The sequence below is a fragment of the Ascaphus truei genome, chromosome 3 (genome assembly GCF_040206685.1).
Source record: "Ascaphus truei isolate aAscTru1 chromosome 3, aAscTru1.hap1, whole genome shotgun sequence".
Taxonomy (NCBI): domain Eukaryota; kingdom Metazoa; phylum Chordata; class Amphibia; order Anura; family Ascaphidae; genus Ascaphus; species Ascaphus truei.
In genome coordinates, this window is record NC_134485.1 from 199,483,859 (window position 1) to 199,507,389 (window position 23,531).

Sequence of the window (23,531 nt, forward strand, 5' to 3'; positions counted from 1 at the left end):
GGCAGTGGTCTAGTCTATCCAGGAAGCACCAGTATAAACAAGCAAGGAGGCTCAATCTGCATGTGCTGAGGAGGAGATAATCAGACAGGGGGAGGAGGCTCTGCATGTGCAGGGGATAACAATCAGACAGGGGGAGGAGGCTCTGCATGTGCAGGGGATAACAATCAGACAGGGGGAGGAGGCTCTGCATGTGCAGGGGATAAGATAACCTGGCACGGGGAAGAGGCTCTACGTGTGCTGGGGATAACATAATTAGACATGGGGAGTAGGTTCTGCGTGTGCTTTCGATGAGAGAATCAGACGGGGGATGAGCCCCCCCGAACTCCTGAACTCCAGCTAAGCAGTTCAGGGACATTGCTCTGATCCTGCCTCTCCCCGTCCCCCAAACCTTCTGCCCCTAGCTCAGACTATCACGGACGTGGCTCTGCTCACCCCACCCCTGAACCTTCGGTCAGCCCCCTGCTCAGTACATCACGGTATTGGCTCTGCTCCTCCTTTCCCTGAACCTTCGGTCAGCCCCCACATGCACCGGCAGATGTCATCACCGCCCCGGTACACGTGTTTCATCCCTCGCGGGAGGTAACAGCAAGAGGACAAGTCCAGGTGAGTGAGAGTGGCAGCTTGAGAGCAGCTTCCTGATGGCACAGGAGGTGACCTTTGTCCCCACGAGGTTTAGCGAGTGCAGTGTGTCGTTGGCTCTGCCCCTGGCAAGGATGCGACATGCCTCCATCAGGTCCTCCTCGCTGTATCTGCGCCATCATGTCCAACTCTCACAGGCTGTGGCTCTACCGGCGGGCTAAGAGGGCACACCCGGAGGGGGGTGGGGTCATGTCCTTAGTGCTGCAGTATTGGCCAAGATACAGGCTCTGCAGTTCTGTACAGGGAAGCTGACTGATGCTCGCCAGGGTAACTCTGTAGCAGACCCTCAGAACCAGCACTCTCAGTTTGGGGGAGTCTCGCAGTAGTCTCACACTCACAGCGTTGCTCACAAATGAATAGGACGAGGTGGCCATACACAGTTCACTGAGCTCTGGAGTGCAGCGCCTACCCGACTTGGGGGACCACACTAGGTTCAGCAGGCGAAGCACCTCCAGATTGGGACAGCCTCTCTGTAGAGCCTCCATATAGATCAGCAGTTGATTTTCACCCTGCTTTATCTCCGTGCTGAGCTCTAGGAGTCTCCGCTCTGGAGACAGGAACCACTTGCTAGGCTGCTGGTGGCAGACAGATGGGTACTGTAGGTCAGCCACAGACGCTGCAGGCGAGCGCCACAGACATCCTGGAATCCCAGCATGGCCGGAGACTCAACCTGTAAGTTCTGCAGGTTGAGACTGTGCAGTTGGGGGCAGTTCTGCGCTGCAGAGAGCAGAGCGTCGCAGTGGTCATGGTGAGGGGAATAGATTGCCAAATAATGAAGGCTGGTTGGAGCGGTCGGCCGTCGATGGCCGATGGGCGACTTCTTATTGACTAACGGGATTTGATTATTGCAAGCATAGTCGTGATCCAAAAAGTTGCCACCAGACCCGGAGTCGATGAAGGCTTCAACCTCTACCTTGACATTAGGAAACACAAGAGTTATGGGGAGAAGGATTCTCTTCGGTAGCTCTTGGGGGAAGAGGGGCAAGGAGAAATGGTACCCAGTAGAAGCCCCTCTACCTTTACTGGGCGTTCTCGTTTCCCGGTTTCACGCGACAGTGACGTAGTTGGTGTTCCGGGGAGCCGCAGTAGTAGCAGAGACCCTCATCTCGGCGGTGTGTTTTCTCAGCGGCCCGAAGCTGTTGGCTATCGATTTGCATCGGTTCGGGGGTGTCCAACGCAGGAGGAGCCAAAGGATGAGACCTAGGAGAAATAGGCAAGGGAGACAGTAAACGAGGGCGCTGGCGCTCGTGGCGTTGCTCTTGAATGCGCTGGTCCGTCCGGATGCTGAGGGCAATGATATCCTCTAGAGATGAGGGACGAACATGAGCTGCGAGGTCATCCTTGAGAGATTCGGGCAAACCCTGCCAGTATGCCCGCGGCGAGAGCCTCATCGTTCCACTGGGTTTCTGCAGCGATGGTGCGGAACTCCACCGCGTATCTTGCAGCCGGCCTGCGACCCTGGGAAAGATGGAACAAGGAAGAAGCAGCAGTCTCCCTACGTGCTGGTGTGTCAAAGACCAGCTGAAATTCTCGCCGGAACTTGGGGTAATCTTGGGTTAGGTCTGATCGGTGTTCCCAGAGGGGAGAAGCCCAAGCGAGCGCATCGCCAGTGAGCAGAGCATAGACTAGGCCACCTTAGAACGACCTGAGGGAAACCAAGATGGGGACATCTCGAACTGAACGTCACACTGGTTCAAGAATCCCGGCAAGTAAGGGGGTCTCCGGCATACCGGTTAGGAGGTGGAAGACGTGGTTCAAAATTACCCTTAGGTAGTGGGGCAGGTGGGGACGGTGCAGCTGGAGATTCCCGCAGGGAGAGTGTAGAAAGTTTTTGCGCCACAGCGGTAACTTGGTCGCTTAAAAATTGCCAGTGATCCATAGTGACACCTTGGCCCACCTCAGGGGGATCTGCGTTTGTTGGGCTCAGCATATTGTAACGACTGTATGCCCGCAGACCTGACCAGTCCCCAGTACTGAGATGGGTAAGGGTATAACACGCACCCACAGCAGTGAGGGCGTGCCCGGAGTGTGGTAAGATGCGTTGCCGGGCTTGGTGAGAAAAGGGTTAATGATATACTTGCTGAGTCCGGGGTGCCAGAAGTCGGAGGGTTAATGTCCAAGAGCCTAGGGTCAGGGGCAGGAGAAAGCAGCGTAGTGAGGTCCAAAGCAGAGTCCAGGAGTAGACAGGTACACGTAGTCAAGCTGAGCCGAGATCAATCCAAGGGTATCCAAACAGGGGCAGGGACAGGAACAAGAGCTGCAACAGAGAGCAGAGCTAGGCATAGACACTGCACACAGGAGCCACAGAGAAGCTATGCTGAGAGACGACGGAGAGGGCAGACTGGGGTTATAAAGGAAGGAGGGCCAATGGTAGCAAGGGGTGGAGCGGAGGCCTGTCTGGGTGCTCGCAGGGATAGGTCCAGGTGAGCAGGGAGGGAGACAGGGGTGTGATTCCTGGTAATGGCCTGCAGCCGATGGGGGGCGGCGCCAGCAACGCGGGAGGGCTGGTAAGAGGATCGGGTGCGCGCGCTCTCTGTAAGGCTGCCGTGCGCGCGCCCCGGTCGCGTGCGTGGGACAGATAAGAGGCTGAAGGGGTGGAGAACCAGGGCAGAGAGCCACCGTGGGGCCAGAGGTGACGGGGACCCACTGAGAGGCGCGTGTCCCCTGATCCGTTACAGATAGGTACTGTAGATCAGCCACAGACGCTGCAGGCGAGCGCCACAGACGTCCAGGAATCCCAGCACGGCCAGAGACTCAACCTGTGAGTTCTGCAGGTTGCGACTGTGCAGTTGGGGTGTAGTTCTGCGCTGCAGAGAGCACAGCGTCGGCACGGACACCACCGCTGGAGTGAGACAGCGTGAGGGACGAGAGGAGCGGACAGAAGACAGACTCTTCACTACAAACGGGACCTGCTCCTTCCAATGATGCAGCGAAAGCTATTATTGATTGTTTTCACAGTGCATTACATATAGCGACCGGTAATTAGTTTACCAAGACATTTAAAATGTTTACTCTTTGATGTGATAGATCACATAAAAACAGGCAGTGTCTACTTTTACGGTTTTATGTGAGTCCAAACATGGAAAAAATAAAAACCGGGACATTTGAACGGTTTTAAGAACATTGTCAGGACACCAGGACGTTTAATGAAAATCTGAGACTAGCCCAAATAAAGCTGGACGTATAGTCACCCTATGAGTTTCTGTATGTGTCCAAGTAAAAGAGATTCATAAAAAATGCTAAAAAATGTAATGCTACAATCCGTGATTTCAGGGGAGCTTTCAAAAATAGGTAAATAAAGGGGGCTGTTCTGCGCTGCAGGGAGCAGAGCATCGGCACTAACACTGCAGCAGTGAGACAGAGTGGGCGACGAGAGGAGCGGACAGGAGACAGACAGGGTCTTTGCTACAAACGAGACCTGCTCCTTCCAATGATACAGCGAAAACTCGATCAGGAGAAACAGCCGGTCCTGTATCAGCCTCTCCACGGGTCATGTCCTTATTGCTGCAGTATAGGCCAAGATACAGGCTCTGCAGTTCTGTACAGGGAAGCTGACTGATGCTCGCCAGGGTAACTCTGTAGCAGACCCTCAGAACCAGCACTCTCAGTTTGGGGGTCTCGCAGTAGTCTCACACTCACAGCGTTGCTCACAAATGAATAGGACGAGGTGGCCATACACAGCTCCCTGAGCTCTGGAGAGCAGCGCCTACCCGACTTGGGGGACTACACTAGGTTCAGCAGGCAAAGCACCTCCAGATTGGGACAGCCTCTCGGTAGAGCCTCCATATAGATCAGCAGTTGATTTTCACCCTGCTTTATCTCCGTGCTGAGCTCTAGGAGTCTCCGCTCTGGACAGGAACCACTTGCTAGGCTGCTGGTGGCAGTCAGATGGGTACTGTAGGTCAGCCACAGACGCTGCAGGCGAGCGCCACAGACATCCAGGAATCCCAGCACGGCCGGAGACTCAACCTGTGAGTTCTGCAGGTTGAGACTGTGCAGTTGGGGGCAGTTCTGCGCTGCAGAGAGCAGAGCATCGCAGTGGTCATGGTGAGGGGAATAGATTGCCAAATAATGAAGGCTGGTTGGAGCGGTCGGCCGTCGATGGCCTCCAGGCCGATGGGCGACTTCTTCTTGACTAACGGGATTTGATTATTGCAAGCATAGTCGTGATCCAAAAAGTTGCCACCAGACCCGGAGTCGATGAAGGCTTCAACCTCTACCTTGACATTAGGAAACACAAGAGTTATGGGGAGAAGGATTCTCTTCGGTAGCTCTTTGGGGGAAGAGGGGCAAGGAGAAATGGTACCCAGTAGAAGCCCCTCTACCTTTACTGGGCGTTCTCGTTTCCCGGTTTCACGCGACAGTGACGTAGTTGGTGTTCCGGGGAGCCGCAGTAGTAGCAGAGACCCTCATCTCGGCGGTGTGTTTTCTCAGCGGCCCGAAGCTGTTGGCTATCGATTTGCATCGGTTCGGGAGTGTCCAACGCAGGAGGAGCCAAAGGATGAGACCTAGGAGAAACAGGCAAGGGAGACAGTAAACGAGGGCGCTGGCGCTCGTGGCGTTGCTCTTGAATGCGCTGGTCCATCCGGATGCTGAGGGCAATGATATCCTCTAGAGATGAGGGACGAACATGAGCTGCGAGGTCATCCTTGAGAGATTCGGACAAACCCTGCCAGTATGCCCGCGGCGAGAGCCTCATCGTTCCACTGGGTTTCTGCAGCGATGGTGCGGAACTCCCCCGCGTATCTTGCAGCCGGCCTGCGACCCTGGGAAAGATGGAACAAGGAAGAAGCAGCAGTCTCCCTACGTGCTGGTGTGTCAAAGACCAGCTGAAATTCTCGCCGGAACTTGGGGTAATCTTGGGTTAGGTCTGATCGGTGTTCCCAGAGGGGAGAAGCCCAAGCGAGCGCATCGCCAGTGAGCAGAGCATAGACTAGGCCACCTTAGAACGATCTGAGGGAAACCAAGATGGGGACATCTCGAACTGGACGTCACACTGGTTCAAGAATCCCCGGCAAGTAAGGGGGTCTCCGGCATACCGGTTAGGAGGTGGAAGACGTGGTTCAAAATTACCCTTAGGTAGTGGGGCAGGTGGGGACGGTGCAGCTGGAGATTCCCGCAGGGAGAGTGTAGAAAGTTTTTGTGCCACAGCGGTAACTTGGTCGCTTAAAAATTGCCAGTGATCCATAGTGACACCTTGGCCCACCTCAGGGGGATCTGCGTTTGTTGGGCTCAGCATATTGTAACGACTGTATGCCCGCAGACCTGACCAGTCCCCAATACTGAGATGGGTAAGGGTATAACACGCACCCACAGCAGTGAGGGCGTGCCCGGAGTGTGGTAAGATGCGTTGCCGGGCCTGGTGAGAAAAGGGTTAATGATATACTTGCTGAGTCCGGGGTGCCAGAAGTCGGAGGGTTAATGTCCAAGAGCCTAGGGTCAGGGGCAGGAGAAAGCAGCGTAGTGAGGTCCAAAGCAGAGTCCAGGAGTAGAGAGGTACACGTAATCAAGCTGAGCCGAGATCAATCCAAGGGTATCCAAACAGGGGCAGGGACAGGAACAAGAGCTGCAACAGAGAGCAGAGCTAGGCATAGACACTGCACACAGGAGCCACAGAGAAGCTATGCTGAGAGACGACGGAGAGGGCAGACTGGGGTTATAAAGGAAGGAGGGCCAATGGTAGCAAGGGGTGGAGCGGAGGCCTGTCTGGGTGCTCGCAGGGATAGGTCCAGGTGAGCAGGGAGGAAGACAGGGGTGTGATTCCTGGTAATGGCCTGCAGCCGATGGGGGGCGGCTCCAGCGACGCGGGAGGGCTGGTAAGAGGATCGGGTGCACGCGCTCTCTGTAAGGCTGCCGTGCGCGTGCCCCGGTCGCGTGCGTGCCCCGGTCGCGTGCGTGCCCCGGTCGCGTGCGTGCGGATGCGGAGTGCGCCGCGGAGGAACGGCTCGGTGTGGGACAGATAAGAGGCTGAGGGGGTGGAGAACCAGGGCAGAGAGCCACCGTGGGGCCAGAGGTGACGGGGACCCACTGAGAGGCGCGTGTCCCCTGATCCGTTACAGATAGGTACTGTAGATCAGCCACAGACGCTGCAGGCGAGCGCCACAGACGTCCAGGAATCCCAGCACGGCCAGAGACTCAACCTGTGAGTTCTGCAGGTTGCGACTGTGCAGTTGGGGTGTAGTTCTGCGCTGCAGAGAGCACAGCGTCGGCACGGACACCACCGCTGGAGTGAGACAGCGTGAGGGACGAGAGGAGCGGACAGAAGACAGACTCTTCACTACAAACGGGACCTGCTCCTTCCAATGATGCAGCGAAAGCTATTATTGATTGTTTTCACAGTGCATTACATATAGCGACCGGTAATTCGTTTACCAAGACATTTAAAATGTTTACTCTTTGATGTGATAGATCACATAAAAACAGGCAGTGTCTACTTTTACGGTTTTATGTGAGTCCAAACATGGAAAAAATAAAAACCGGGACATTTGAACGGTTTTAAGAACATTGTCAGGACACCAGGACGTTTAATGAAAATCTGAGACTAGCCCAAATAAAGCTGGACGTATAGTCACCCTATGAGTTTCTGTATGTGTCCAAGTAAAAGAGATTCATAAAAAATGCTAAAAAATGTAATGCTACAATCCGTGATTTCAGGGGAGCTTTCAAAAATAGGTAAATAAAGGGGGCTGTTCTGCGCTGCAGGGAGCAGAGCGTCGGCACTAACACTGCAGCAGTGAGACAGCGTGAGGGACGAGAGGAGCGGACAGGAGACAGACAGGGTCTTCACTACAAACGAGACCTGCTCCTTACAATGATGCAGCGAAAACTCGATCAGGAGAAACAGCCGGTCCTGTATCAGCCTCTCCACGGTCTGACGCATCAGAGATCCAGGGTCAGAGATGAGTGCCGTGATGTCAGTTTCGGGGGTCTCTCCCTTTCTCCGCAGCCTCTTGCTGGGGTGTTCTATGTGTCTTTGTTCCCCCCTTCGTCTGAGATGAGAACAGCATGTCCTTGTCAGTGTGCTGGATGTAGTACGAGGGCCGTGGCCAACGTCTCGTGGGGCCACTACCAGCGCCGCCACGTATCCTCCTGCCCGCCTGGAGGGCTCTGTTAACCTTTGATGCCATGACATTGGGCTGCTGCTGCTCGTGCTCAGAGTTTTTAATGCAGACTATTTTTAAACCATCCTATTGGATGGATTATTTCTTCCTCCTTCACTGTCATTGGTTAATCCAACAGGGATGTTTTATTATAGCTTTGTTTGTTTTTCCCATGTATAACTTCTTGTAACTTTTTTGGTCCCTTTAAAATGGGCAATATTGCTGGGGACAATCTTCCTGCAGCATGGTCCAGAAGAGGATGTTCGCCCCAAGATGAATTCGTTCAGGACGTCATAACATCCAATGTTGATCAGTAAATTAGGGTGACCAGATTTTGAAAAGATGAAACCGAGACACATGAAAAAATTATTTATAGAACAAGTGACATCACTTAAAACGAACTATTCTAATGGTATTTGCCTAATAACGCCCTCCTTTATGCTGTATTTTTGATTGTACTCACAGTGCATTACTTTATTACATATAGCGACCGGTAATTAGTTTACCAATATATTTAAGATGTTTACTCTTTGATGTGATAGATCACATAAAAACAGGCAGTGTCTACTTTTATGGTTTTAAGTGAGTGCAAACAGGGAAAACATAAAAACTGGGACATTTGAATGATTTTGAGAATATTGTGGGGACACCGGGACGTTTAATGATACTCTGAGACTGTCCTGGCTAAAGCGGGACTTATCGTCACCCTATCAGTAAGTGTATGTGTCCAAATCAAAGATCTTCATAAAAAATGATAAAACAATGTAATTGTCCAGTCTTGTGGAACAGTGGCGTGGATCCCAGTGGCTGGAAAGGGCAGGACAGGCAGAGCCTTGATGTCGAAGTCGGGGTCACAGGCATAAGTCCAGGGCAGGCAGCGAGAGGGGTAGGCGGTAGGCAAGCAGGGGTCTGGTAACGATATCAGAAACAACAACGTGCAGCAAGGCAGTGGTCTAGTCTATCCAGGAAGCACCAGTATAAATAAACAAGCAAGGAGGCACAGCCAGCATGTGCTGAGGAGGAGATAATCAGACGGGGAGGAGGCTCTGCATGTGCAGGGGATAACAATCAGACAGGGGGAGGAGGCTCTGCGTGTGCTGGGGATAAGATAACCTGGCACGGGGAAGAGGCTCTATGTGTGCTGGGGATGAGAGAATCTGACACGGTGATGAAGCTCTGCGTGTCCTGGGGATAACATAATTAGACATGGGGAGTAGGTTCTGCGTGTGCTTTCGATGAGAGAATCAGACGGGGGATGAGCCCCCCCAAACTCCTGAACTCCAGCTAAGCAGTTCAGGGACATTGCTCTGATCCTGCCTCTCCCCCTCCCCCAAACCTTCTGCCCCTAGCTCAGACTATCACGGACGTGGCTCTGCTCCCCCCACCCCTGAACCTTCGGTCAGCCCCCTGCTCAGTACATCATGGTATTGGCTCTGCTCCCCCTTTCCCTGAACCTTCGGTCAGCCCCCACATGCACCGGCAGATGTCATCACCGCCCCGGTACACGTGTTTCATCCCTCGTGGGAGGTAACAGCAAGAGGACAAGTCCAGGTGAGTGAGAGTGTGGCAGCTTGAGAGCAGCTTCCTGACGGCACAGGAGGTGACCTTTGTCCCCACGAGGATTAGCGAGTGCAGCGTGTCGTTGGCTCCGCCCCTGGCAAGGATGCGACATGCCTCCATCAGTTCCTCCTCGCTGTATCTGCGCCGTCATGCCCAACTCTCTGGCTGTGGCTCTACCGGCGGGCTAAGAGGGCACACCCGGAGGGGGGTGGGGTCATGTCCTTAGTGCTGCAGTATAGGCCAAGATACAGGCTCTGCAGGTCTGTACAGGGAAGCTGACTGATGCTCGCCAGGGTAACTCTGTAGCAGACCCTCAGAACCAGCACTCTGTTTGGGGGAGTCTCGCAGTAGTCTCACACTCACAGCGTTGCTCACAAATGAATAGGACGAGGTGGCCATACACAGCTCCCTGAGCTCCGGAGAGCAGCGCCTACCCGACTTGGGGGACCACACTAGGTTCAGCAGGCGAAGCACCTCCAGTTTGGGACAGCCTCTCGGTAGAGCCTCCATATAGATCTGTAGTTGATTTTCAACCTGCTTTATCTCCGTGCTGAGCTCTAGGAGTCTCCGGTCTGGACAGGAACAACTTGCTAGGCTGCTGGTGGCAGTCAGATGGGTACTGTAGGTCAGCCACAGACGCTGCAGGCGAGCGCCACAGACATCCTGGAATCCCAGCACGGCCGGAGACTCAACCTGTGAGTTCTGCAGGTTGAGACTGTGCAGTTGGGGGCAGTTCTGCGCTGCAGAGAGCAGAGCGTCACAGTGGTCATGGTGAGGGGAATAGATTGCCAAATAATGAAGACTGGTTGGAGCGGTCGGCCGTCGATGGCCTCCAGGCCGATGGGAGACTTCTTCTTGACTAATGGGATTTGATTATTGCAAGCATAGTCGTGATCCAAAAAGTTGCCACCAGACCCGGAGTCGATTAAGGCTTCAACCTCTACCTTGACATTAGGAAACACAAGAGTTATGGGGAGAAGGATTCTCTTCGGTAGCTCTTGGGGGAAGAGGGGCAAGGAGAAATGGTACCCAGTAGAAGCCCCTCTACCTTTACTGGGCGTTCTCGTTTCCCGGTTTCACGCGACAGTGACGTAGTTGGTGTTCCGGGGAGCCGCAGTAGTAGCAGAGACCCTCATCTCGGCGGTGTGTTCTCTCAGCGGCCCGAAGCTGTTGGCTACCGATTTGCATCGGTTCGCGGGTGTTCAACGCAGGAGGAGCCAAAGGATCAGACCTAGGAGAAACAGGCAAGGGAGACAGTAAACGAGGGTGCTGGCGCTCGTGGCGTTGCTCTTGAATGCGCTGGTCCATCCGGATGCTGAGGGCAATGATATCCTCTAGAGATGAGGGACGAACATGAGCTGCGAGGTCATCCTTGAGAGATTCGGACAAACCCTGCCAGTATGCCCGCGGCGAGAGCCTCATCGTTCCACTGGGTTTCTGCAGCGATGGTGCGGAACTCCACCGCGTATCTTGCAGCCGGCCTACAACCCTGGGAAAGATGGAACAAGGAAGAAGCAGCAGTCTCCCTACGTGCTGGTGTGTCAAAGACCAGCTGAAATTCTCGCCGGAACTTGGGGTAATCTTGGGTTAGGTCTGATCGGTGTTCCCAGAGGGGAGAAGCCCAAGCGAGCGCATCGCCAGTGAGCAGAGCATAAACTAGGCCACCTTAGAACGACCTGAGGGAAACCAAGATGGGGACATCTCGAACTGGACGTCACACTGGTTCAAGAATACCTGGCAAGTAAGGGGGTCTCCGGCATACCGGTTAGGAGGTGGAAGACGTGGTTCAAAATTACCCTTAGGTAGTGGGGCAAGTGGGGACGGTGCAGCTGGAGATTCCCGCAGGGAGAGTGTAGAAAGTTTTTGCGCCACAGCGGTAACTTGGTCGCTTAAAAATTGCCAGTGATCCATAGTGACACCTTGGCCCACCTCAGTGGGGTCTGCGTTTGTTGGGCTCAGCATAATGTAACGACTGTATGCCCGCAGACCTGGCCAGTCCCCAGTACTGAGATGGGTAAGGGTATAACAAGCACCCACAGCAGTGAGGGCGTGCCCGGAGTGTGGTAAGATGCGTTGCCGGGCCTGGTGAGAAAAGGGTTAATGATATACTTGCTGAGTCTGGGGTGCCAGAAGTCGGAGGGTTAATGTCCAAGAGCCTAGGGTCAGGGGCAGGAGAAAGCAGTGTAATGAGGTCCAAAGCAGAGTCCAGGAGTAGAGAGGTACACGTAATCAAGCTGAGCCATATCAATCCAAGGGTATCCAAACAGGGGCAGGGACAGGAACAAGAGCTGCAACAGAGAGCAGAGCTAGGCATAGACACTGCACACAGGAGCCACAGAGAAGCTATGCTGAGAGACGACGGAGAGGGCAGACTGGGGTTATAAAGGAAGGAGGGCCAATGGTAGCAAGGGGTGGAGCGGAGGCCTGTCTGGGTGATCGCAGGGATAGGTCCAGGTGAGCAGGGAGGGAGACAGGGGTGTGATTCCTGGTAATGGCCTGCAGCCGATGGGGGGCGGCTCCAGCGACGTGGGATGGCTGGTAAGAGGATCGGGTGCACGCGGTCTCTGTAAGGCTGCCGTGCGCGTGCCCCGGTCGCATGCGTGCGGATGCGGAGTGCACCGCGGGGGAACGGCTCGGCGTGGGACAGATAAGAGGCTGAGGGGGCGGAGAACCAGGGCAGAGAGCCACCGTGGGGCCAGAGGTGATGGGGACCCGCTGAGAGGCGCGTGTCCCCTGATCCGTTACAGATAGGTACTGTAGATCAGCCACAGATGCTGCAGGCGAGCGCCACAGACGTCCAGGAATCCCAGCACGGCCGGAGACTCAACCTGTGAGTTCTGCAGGTTGCGACTGCAGTTGGGGTGTAGTTCTGCGCTGCAGAGAGCAGAGCGTCGGCACGGACACCGCTGCAGTGAGACAGCGTGAGGGACGAGAGGAGCGGACAGAAGACAGACTCTTCACTACAAACGGGACCTGCTCCTTCCAATGATGCAGCGAAAGCTATTATTGATTGTTTTCACAGTGCATTACATATAGCGACCGGTAATTAGTTTACCAAGACATTTAAAATGTTTACTCTTTGATGTGATAGATCACATAAAAACAGGCAGTGTCTACTTTTACGGTTTTATGTGAGTCCAAACATGGAAAAAATAAAAACCGGGACATTTGAACGGTTTTAAGAACATTGTCAGGACACCAGGACGTTTAATGAAAATCTGAGACTAGCCCAAATAAAGTTGGACGTATAGTCACCCTATGAGTTTCTGTATGTGTCCAAGTAAAAGAGATTCATAAAAAATGCTAAAAAATGTAATGCTACAATCCGTGATTTCAGGGGAGCTTTCAAAAATAGGTAAATAAAGGGGGCTGTTCTGCGCTGCAGGGAGCAGAGCATCGGCACTAACACTGCAGCAGTGAGACAGAGTGGGCGACGAGAGGAGCGGACAGGAGACAGACAGGGTCTTTGCTACAAACGAGACCTGCTCCTTCCAATGATGCAGCGAAAACTCGATCAGGAGAAACAGCCGGTCCTGTATCAGCCTCTCCACGGGTCATGTCCTTAGTGCTGCAGTATAGGCCAAGATACAGGCTCTGCAGTTCTGTACAGGGAAGCTGACTGATGCTCGCCAGGGTAACTTTGTAGCAGACCCTCAGAACCAGCACTCTCAGTTTGGGGGTCTCTCAGTAGTCTCACACTCACAGCGTTGCTCACAAATGAATAGGAAGAGGTGGCCATACACAGCTCCCTGAGCTCTGGAGAGCAGCGCCTACCCGACTTGGGGGACTACACTAGGTTCAGCAGGCGAAGCACCTCCAGATTGGGACATCCTCTCTGTAGAGCCTCCATATAGATCAGCAGTTGATTTTCACCCTGCTTTATCTCCGTGCTGAGCTCTAGGAGTCTCCGCTCTGGACAGGAACCACTTGCTAGGCTGCTGGTGGCAGTCAGATGGGTACTGTAGGTCAGCCACAGACGCTGCAGGCGAGCGCCACAGACATCCAGGAATCCCAGCATGGCCGGAGACTCAACCTGTGAGTTCTGCAGGTTGAGACTGTGCAGTTGGGGGCAGTTCTGCGCTGCAGAGAGCAGAGCATCGCAGTGGTCATGGTGAGGGGAATAGATTGCCAAATAATGAAGGCTGGTTGGAGCGGTCGGCCGTCGATGGCCTCCAGGCCGATGGGCGACTTCTTCTTGACTAACGGGATTTGATTATTGCAAGCATAGTCGTGATCCAAAAAGTTGCCACCAGACCCGGAGTCGATGAAGGCTTCAACCTCTACCTTGACATTAGGAAACACAAGAGTTATGGGGAGAAGGATTCTCTTCGGTAGCTCTTTGGGGGAAGAGGGGCAAGGAGAAATGGTACCCAGTAGAAGCCCCTCTACCTTTACTGGGCGTTCTCGTTTCCCGGTTTCACGCGACAGTGACGTAGTTGGTGTTCCGGGGAGCCGCAGTAGTAGCAGAGACCCTCATCTCGGCGGTGTGTTTTCTCAGCGGCCCGAAGCTGTTGGCTATCGATTTGCATCGGTTCGGGAGTGTCCAACGCAGGAGGAGCCAAAGGATGAGACCTAGGAGAAACAGGCAAGGGAGACAGTAAACGAGGGCGCTGGCGCTCGTGGCGTTGCTCTTGAATGCGCTGGTCCATCCGGATGCTGAGGGCAATGATATCCTCTAGAGATGAGGGACGAACATGAGCTGCGAGGTCATCCTTGAGAGATTCGGACAAACCCTGCCAGTATGCCCGCGGCGAGAGCCTCATCGTTCCACTGGGTTTCTGCAGCGATGGTGCGGAACTCCCCCGCGTATCTTGCAGCCGGCCTGCGACCCTGGGAAAGATGGAACAAGGAAGAAGCAGCAGTCTCCCTACGTGCTGGTGTGTCAAAGACCAGCTGAAATTCTCGCCGGAACTTGGGGTAATCTTGGGTTAGGTCTGATCGGTGTTCCCAGAGGGGAGAAGCCCAAGCGAGCGCATCGCCAGTGAGCAGAGCATAGACTAGGCCACCTTAGAACGATCTGAGGGAAACCAAGATGGGGACATCTCGAACTGGACGTCACACTGGTTCAAGAATCCCCGGCAAGTAAGGGGGTCTCCGGCATACCGGTTAGGAGGTGGAAGACGTGGTTCAAAATTACCCTTAGGTAGTGGGGCAGGTGGGGACGGTGCAGCTGGAGATTCCCGCAGGGAGAGTGTAGAAAGTTTTTGTGCCACAGCGGTAACTTGGTCGCTTAAAAATTGCCAGTGATCCATAGTGACACCTTGGCCCACCTCAGGGGGATCTGCGTTTGTTGGGCTCAGCATATTGTAACGACTGTATGCCCGCAGACCTGACCAGTCCCCAGTACTGAGATGGGTAAGGGTATAACACGCACCCACAGCAGTGAGGGCGTGCCCGGAGTGTGGTAAGATGCGTTGCCGGGCCTGGTGAGAAAAGGGTTAATGATATACTTGCTGAGTCCGGGATGCCAGAAGTCGGAGGGTTAATGTCCAAGAGCCTAGGGTCAGGGGCAGGAGAAAGCAGCGTAGTGAGGTCCAAAGCAGAGTCCAGGAGTAGAGAGGTACTGTACACGTAATCAAGCTGAGCCGAGATCAATCCAAGGGTATCCAAACAGGGGCAGGGACAGGAACAAGAGCTGCAACAGAGAGCAGAGCTAGGCATAGACACTGCACACAGGAGCCACAGACAAGCTATGCTGAGAGACGACGGAGAGGGCAGACTGGGGTTATAAAGGAAGGAGGGCCAATGGTAGCAAGGGGTGGAGCGGAGGCCTGTCTGGGTGCTCGCAGGGATAGGTCCAGGTGAGCAGGGAGGAAGACAGGGGTGTGATTCCTGGTAATGGCCTGCAGCCGATGGGGGGCGGCTCCAGCGACGCGGGAGGGCTGGTAAGAGGATCGGGTGCACGCGCTCTCTGTAAGGCTGCCGTGTGCGTGCCCCGGTCGCGTGCGTGCGGATGCGGAGTGCGCCGCGGAGGAACGGCTCGGTGTGGGACAGATAAGAGGCTGAGGGGGTGGAGAACCAGGGCAGAGAGCCACCGTGGGGCCAGAGGTGACGGGGACCCACTGAGAGGCGCGTGTCCCCTGATCCGTTACAGATAGGTACTGTAGATCAGCCACAGACGCTGCAGGCGAGCGCCACAGACGTCCAGGAATCCCAGCACGGCCAGAGACTCAACCTGTGAGTTCTGCAGGTTGCGACTGTGCAGTTGGGGTGTAGTTCTGCGCTGCAGAGAGCACAGCGTCGGCACGGACACCACCGCTGGAGTGAGACAGCGTGAGGGACGAGAGGAGCGGACAGAAGACAGACTCTTCACTACAAACGGGACCTGCTCCTTCCAATGATGCAGCGAAAGCTATTATTGATTGTTTTCACAGTGCATTACATATAGCGACCGGTAATTCGTTTACCAAGACATTTAAAATGTTTACTCTTTGATGTGATAGATCACATAAAAACAGGCAGTGTCTACTTTTACGGTTTTATGTAAGTCCAAACATGGAAAAAATAAAAATCGGGACATTTGAACGGTTTTAAGAACATTGTCAGGACACCAGGACGTTTAATGAAAATCTGAGACTAGCCCAAATAAAGCTGGACGTATAGTCACCCTATGAGTTTCTGTATGTGTCCAAGTAAAAGAGATTCATATAAAATGCTAAAAAATGTAATGCTACAATCCGTGATTTCAGGGGAGCTTTCAAAAATAGGTAAATAAAGGGGGCTGTTCTGCGCTGCAGGGAGCAGAGCGTCGGCACTAACACTGCAGCAGTGAGACAGGGTGAGGGACGAGAGGAGCGGACAGGAGACAGACAGGGTCTTCACTACAAACGAGACCTGCTCCTTCCAATGATGCAGCGAAAACTCGATCAGGAGAAACAGCCGGTCCTGTATCAGCCTCTCCACGGTCTGACGGATCAGAGATCCAGGGTCAGAGATGAGTGCCGTGATGTCAGTTTCGGGGGTCTCTCCCTTTCTCCGCAGCCTCTTGCTGGGGGGTCCTCTATGTGTCTTTGTTCCCCCCTTCGTCTGAGATGAGAACAGCATGTCCTTGTCAGTGTGCTGGATGTAGTACGAGGGCCGTGGCCAACGTCTCGTGGGGCCACTACCAGCGCCCCCACGTATCCTCCTGCCCGCCTGGAGGGCTCTGTTAATCTTTGATGCCATGACATTGGGCTGCTGCTGCTCGTGCTCAGAGTTTTTAATGCAGACTATTTTTAAACCATCCTATTGGATGGATTATTTCTTCCTCCTTCACTGTCATTGGTTAATCCAACAGGGATGTTTTATTATAGCTTTGTTTGTTTTTCCCATGTATAACTTCTTGTAACTTTTTTGGTCCCTTTAAAATGGGCAATATTGCTGGGGCCAATCTTCCTGCAGCATGGTCCAGAAGAGGATGTTCGCCCCAAGATGAATTCGTTCAGGACGTCATAACATCCAATGTTGATCAGTAAATTAGGGTGACCAGATTTTGAAAAGATGAAACCGAGACACATGAAAAAATTATTTATAGAACAAGTGACATCACTTAAAACGAACTATTCTAATGGTATTTGTCTAATAACGCCCTCCTTTATGCTGTATTTTTGATTGTACTCACAGTGCATTACTTTATTACATATAGCGACCGGTAATTAGTTTACCAATATATTTAAGATGTTTACTCTTTGATGTGATAGATCACATAAAAACAGGCAGTGTCTACTTTTATGGTTTTAAGTGAGTGCAAACAGGGAAAACATAAAAACTGGGACATTTGAATGATTTTGAGAATATTGTGGGGACACCGGGACGTTAATGATACTCTGAGACTGTCCTGGCTAAAGCAGGACTTATCGTCACCCTATCAGTAAGTGTATGTGTCCAAATCAAAGAGCTTCATAAAAAATGATAAAACAATGTAATTGTCCAGTCTTGTGGAACTGTGGCGTGGATACCAGGGGCTGGAAAGGGCAGGACAGGCAGAGCCTTGATGTCGAAGTCGGGGTCACAGGCATAAGTCCAGGGCAGGCAGCGAGAGGGGTAGGCGGTAGGCAAGCAGGGGTCTGGTAACGATATCAGGAACAACAACGTGCAGCAAGGCAGTGAGCTAGTCTATCCAGGAAGCACCAGTATAAACAAGCAAGGAGGCTCAATCTGCATGTGCTGAGGAGGAGATAATCAGACGGGGAGGAGGCTCTGCATGTGCAGGGGATAACAATCAGACAGGGGGAGGAGGCTCTGCGTGTGCTGGGGATAAGATAACCTGGCACGGGGAAGAGGCTCTATGTGTGCTGGGGATGAGAGAATCTGACACGGTGATGAAGCTCTGCGTGTCCTGGGGATAACATAATTAGACATGGGGAGTAGGTTCTGCGTGTGCTTTCGATGAAAGAATCAGACGGGGGATGAGCCCCCCCAAACTCCTGAACTCCAGCTAAGCAGTTCAGGGACATTGCTCTGATCCTGCCTCTCCCCCTCCCCCAAACCTTCTGCCCCTAGCTCAGACTATCACGGACGTGGCTCTGCTCCCCCCACCCCTGAACCTTCGGTCAGCCCCCTGCTCAGTACATCATGGTATTGGCTCTGCTCCCCCTTTCCCTGAACCTTCGGTCAGCCCCCACATGCACCGGCAGATGTCATCACCGCCCCGGTACACGTGTTTCGTCCCTCGTGGGAGGTAACAGCAAGAGGACAAGTCCAGGTGAGTGAGAGTGTGGCAGCTTGAGAGCAGCTTCCTGATGGCACAGGAGGTGACCTTTGTCCCCACGAGGATTAGCGAGTGCAGCGTGTCGTTGGCTCCGCCCCTGGCAAGGATGCGACATGCCTCCATCAGTTCCTCCTCGCTGTATCTGCGCCGTCATGCCCAACTCTCTGGCTGTGGCTCTACCGGCGGGCTAAGAGGGCACACCCGGAGGGGGGTGGGGTTATGTCCTTAGTGCTGCAGTATAGGCCAAGATACAGGCTCTGCAGGTCTGTACAGGGAAGCTGACTGATGCTCGCCAGGGTAACTCTGTAGCAGACCCTCAGAACCAGCACTCTGTTTGGGGGAGTCTCGCAGTAGTCTCACACTCACAGCGTTGCTCACAAATGAATAGGACGAGGTGGCCATACACAGCTCCCTGAGCTCCGGAGAGCAGCGCCTACCCGACTTGGGGGACCACACTAGGTTCAGCAGGCGAAGCACCTCCAGTTTGGGACAGCCTCTCGGTAGAGCCTCCATATAGATCTGTAGTTGATTTTCAACCTGCTTTATCTCCGTGCTGAGCTCTAGGAGTCTCCGGTCTGGACAGGAACAACTTGCTAGGCTGCTGGTGGCAGTCAGATGGGTACTGTAGGTCAGCCACAGACGCTGCAGGCGAGCGCCACAGACATCCTGGAATCCCAGCACGGCCGGAGACTCAACCTGTGAGTTCTGCAGGTTGAGACTGTGCAGTTGGGGGCAGTTCTGCGCTGCAGAGAGCAGAGCGTCACAGTGGTCATGGTGAGGGGAATAGATTGCCAAATAATGAAGACTGGTTGGAGCGGTCGGCCGTCGATGGCCTCCAGGCCGATGGGAGACTTCTTCTTGACTAATGGGATTTGATTATTGCAAGCATAGTCGTGATCCAAAAAGTTGCCACCAGACCCGGAGTCGATGAAGGCTTCAACCTCTACCTTGACATTAGGAAACACAAGAGTTATGGGGAGAAGGATTCTCTTCGGTAGCTCTTGGGGGAAGAGGGGCAAGGAGAAATGGTACCCAGTAGAAGCCCCTCTACCTTTACTGGGCGTTCTCGTTTCCCGGTTTCACGCGACAGTGACGTAGTTGGTGTTCCGGGGAGCCGCAGTAGTAGCAGAGACCCTCATCTCGGCGGTGTGTTCTCTCAGCGGCCCGAAGCTGTTGGCTACCGATTTGCATCGGTTCGCGGGTGTTCAACGCAGGAGGAGCCAAAGGATCAGACCTAGGAGAAACAGGCAAGGGAGACAGTAAACGAGGGTGCTGGCGCTCGTGGCGTTGCTCTTGAATGCGCTGGTCCATCCGGATGCTGAGGGCAATGATATCCTCTAGAGATGAGGGACGAACATGAGCTGCGAGGTCATCCTTGAGAGATTCGGACAAACCCTGCCAGTATGCCCGCGGCGAGAGCCTCATCGTTCCACTGGGTTTCTGCAGCGATGGTGCGGAACTCCACCGCGTATCTTGCAGCCGGCCTACAACCCTGGGAAAGATGGAACAAGGAAGAAGCAGCAGTCTCCCTACGTGCTGGTGTGTCAAAGACCAGCTGAAATTCTCGCCGGAACTTGGGGTAATCTTGGGTTAGGTCTGATCGGTGTTCCCAGAGGGGAGAAGCCCAAGCGAGCGCATCGCCAGTGAGCAGAGCATAAACTAGGCCACCTTAGAACGACCTGAGGGAAACCAAGATGGGGACATCTCGAACTGGACGTCACACTGGTTCAAGAATACCTGGCAAGTAAGGGGGTCTCCGGCATACCGGTTAGGAGGTGGAAGACGTGGTTCAAAATTACCCTTAGGTAGTGGGGCAAGTGGGGACGGTGCAGCTGGAGATTCCCGCAGGGAGAGTGTAGAAAGTTTTTGCGCCACAGCGGTAACTTGGTCGCTTAAAAATTGCCAGTGATCCATAGTGACACCTTGGCCCACCTCAGGGGGGTCTGCGTTTGTTGGGCTCAGCATAATGTAACGACTGTATGCCCGCAGACCTGGCCAGTCCCCAGTACTGAGATGGGTAAGGGTATAACAAGCACCCACAGCAGTGAGGGCGTGCCCGGAGTGTGGTAAGATGCGTTGCCGGGCCTGGTGAGAAAAGGGTTAATGATATACTTGCTGAGTCTGGGGTGCCAGAAGTCGGAGGGTTAATGTCCAAGAGCCTAGGGTCAGGGGCAGGAGAAAGCAGTGTAATGAGGTCCAAAGCAGAGTCCAGGAGTAGAGAGGTACACGTAATCAAGCTGAGCCATATCAATCCAAGGGTATCCAAACAGGGGCAGGGACAGGAACAAGAGCTGCAACAGAGAGCAGAGCTAGGCATAGACACTGCACACAGGAGCCACAGAGAAGCTATGCTGAGAGACGACGGAGAGGGCAGACTGGGGTTATAAAGGAAGGAGGGCCAATGGTAGCAAGGGGTGGAGCGGAGGCCTGTCTGGGTGATCGCAGGGATAGGTCCAGGTGAGCAGGGAGGGAGACAGGGGTGTGATTCCTGGTAATGGCCTGCAGCCGATGGGGGGCGGCTCCAGCGACGTGGGATGGCTGGTAAGAGGATCGGGTGCACGCGGTCTCTGTAAGGCTGCCGTGCGCGTGCCCCGGTCGCATGCGTGCGGATGCGGAGTGCACCGCGGGGGAACGGCTCGGCGTGGGACAGATAAGAGGCTGAGGGGGCGGAGAACCAGGGCAGAGAGCCACCGTGGGGCCAGAGGTGATGGGGACCCGCTGAGAGGCGCGTGTCCCCTGATCCGTTACAGATAGGTACTGTAGATCAGCCACAGACGCTGCAGGCGAGCGCCACAGACGTCCAGGAATCCCAGCACGGCCGGAGACTCAACCTGTGAGTTCTGCAGGTTGCGACTGCAGTTGGGGTGTAGTTCTGCGCTGCAGAGAGCAGAGCGTCGGCACGGACACCGCTGCAGTGAGACAGCGTGAGGGACGAGAGGAGCGGACAGAAGACAGACTCTTCACTACAAACGGGACCTGCTCCTTCCAATGATGCAGCGAAAGCTATTATTGATTGTTTTCACAGTGCATTACATATAGTGACCGGTAATTAGTTTACCAAGATATTTAAAATGTTTACTCTTTGATGTGATAGATCACATAAAAACAGGCAGTGTCTACTTTTACGGTTTTATGTGAGTCCAAACATGGAAAAAATAAAAACCGGGACATTTGAACGCTTTTAAGAACATTGTCAGGACACCAGGACGTTTAATGAAAATCTGAGACTAGCCCAAATAAAGCTGGACATATAGTCACCCTATGAGTTTCTGTATGTGTCCAAGTAAAAGAGATTCATAAAAAATGCTAAAAAATGTAATGCTACAATCCGTGATTTCAGGGGAGCTTTCAAAAATAGGTAAATAAAGGGGGCTGTTCTGCGCTGCAGGGAGCAGAGCGTCGGCACTAACACTGCAGCAGTGAGACAGAGTGGGCGACGAGAGGAGCGGACAGGAGACAGACAGGGTCTTTGCTACAAACGAGACCTGCTCCTTCCAATGATGCAGCGAAAACTCGATCAGGAGAAACAGCCGGTCCTGTATCAGCCTCTCCACGGGTCATGTCCTTAGTGCTGCAGTATAGGCCAAGATACAGGCTCTGCAGTTCTGTACAGGGAAGCTGACTGATGCTCCCCGGGGTAACTCTATAGCAGACCCTCAGAACCAGCACTCTCAGTTTGGGGGAGTCTCGCAGTAGTCTCACACTCACAGCGTTGCTCACAAATGAATAGGACGAGGTGGCCATACACAGCTCCCTGAGCTCTGGAGAGCAGCGCCTACCCGACTTGGGGGACTACACTAGGTTCAGCAGGCGAAGCACCTCCAGATTGGGACAGCCTCTCTGTAGAGCCTCCATATAGATCAGCAGTTGATTTTCACCCTGCTTTATCTCCGTGCTGAGCTCTAGGAGTCTCCGGTCTGGACAGAAACAACTTGCTAGGCTGCTGGTGGCAGTCAGATGGGTACTGTAGGTCAGCCACAGACGCTGCAGGCGAGCGCCACAGACATCCTGGAATCCCAGCACGGCCGGAGACTCAACCTGTGAGTTCTGCAGGTTGAGACTGTGCAGTTGGGGGCAGTTCTGCGCTGCAGAGAGCAGAGCGTCGGCACGGACACCGCTGCCGTGAGACAGAGTGAGGGACGAGAGGAGCGGACAGGAGATAGACAGGGTCTTCACTAGAAACGGGACCTGCTCTTTGCAATGATGTAGCGAAAGCTATTATTGATTGTACTCACAGTGCATTACATATAGCGACCGGTAATTAAGTTTACCAATATATTTTAAATGTTTACTCTTTGATGTGATAGATCACATAAAAACAGGCAGTGTCTACTTTTACGGTTTTAAGTGTGTCCAAACAGGGAAAAGATAAAAACCGTGACATTTGAATGATTTTGAGAATATTGTGGGGACACCGGGACGTTTAATGATACTCTGAGATTGTCCCGGCTAAAGCGGGACTTATCGTCACCCTATCAGTAAGTGTATGTGTCCAAATCAAAGAGCTTCATAAAAAATGATAAAACAATGTAATTGTCCAGTCTTGTGGAACTGTGGCGTGGATCCCAGTGGCTGGAAAGGGCAGGACAGGCAGAGCCTTGATGTCGAAGTCGGGGTCACAGGCATAAGTCCAGGGCAGGCAGCGAGAGGGGTAGGCGGTAGGCAATCAGGGGTCTGGTAACGATATCAGGAACAACAATGTGCAGCAAGGCAGTGGTCTAGTCCAGGGGGGCGCAAACTTTTTCCCCTGCGCCCCCCTGACGGCTGTCCCCTCGCTCCCGCGCCCCCCCCAACCCCAACTTACCCGCGCTCCGGCGTAATGACGTCACGTTGCCATAGCAACGTGACGTCACATGACCTCGCAGCGTCATTTTGACGCCGCGTTGCCATGGCGCTGCAGGGAGGAAGCCGCCGGAGCCACGGTAAGTTAGGTTTACAGAGGCCCTGCAGCTCCCCCGGCACTTCATTTAAGTGCCTTCGGGAAGCGCGCGGGGCCTCTGTAAACCCCGCGCCCCCCGTCGGCAGTGTCGCGCCCCCCCTGGGGGTCACGCCCCACAGTTTGCGCACCGCTGGTCTAGTCTATCCAGGAAGCACCAGTATAAACAAGCAAGGAGGCACAGCCAGCATGTGCTGAGGAGGAGATAATCAGACAGGGGGAGGAGGCTCTGCATGTGCAGGGGATAACAATCAGACAGGGGAAGGAGGCTCTGCGTGTGCTGGGGATAAGATAACCTGGCACGGGGAAGAGGCTCTATGTGTGCTGGGGATGAGAGAATCTGACACGGTGATGAAGCTCTGCGTGTCTTGGGGATAACATATTTAGACATGGGGAGTAGGTTCTGCGTGTGCTTTCGATGAGAGAATCAGACGGGGGATGAGCCCCCCCAAACTCCTGAACTCCAGCTAAGCAGTTCAGGGACATTGCTCTGATCCTGCCTCTCCCCGTCCCCCAAACCTTCTGCCCCTAGCTCAGACTATCACGGACGTGGCTCTGCTCCCCCCACCCCTGAACCTTCGGTCAGCCCCCTGCTCAGTACATCATG

At 53.8% G+C, this 23,531-nt stretch overlaps 1 protein-coding gene and 2 pseudogenes across 2 annotated transcripts in view; 1 reads left to right on the top strand and 2 right to left on the bottom strand.

The window, feature by feature from the left end:
- The window catches only part of LOC142489353 (merlin-like), a 216,878-nt gene that overhangs the window by 88,352 nt on the left and 104,995 nt on the right, over positions 1 to 23,531 (top strand). The window lies entirely within an intron of this gene.
- LOC142490576 (F-box/LRR-repeat protein 6 pseudogene) lies at positions 17,851 to 18,943 on the bottom strand (annotated as a pseudogene).
- LOC142490577 (F-box/LRR-repeat protein 6-like) lies at positions 19,194 to 22,614 on the bottom strand (annotated as a pseudogene).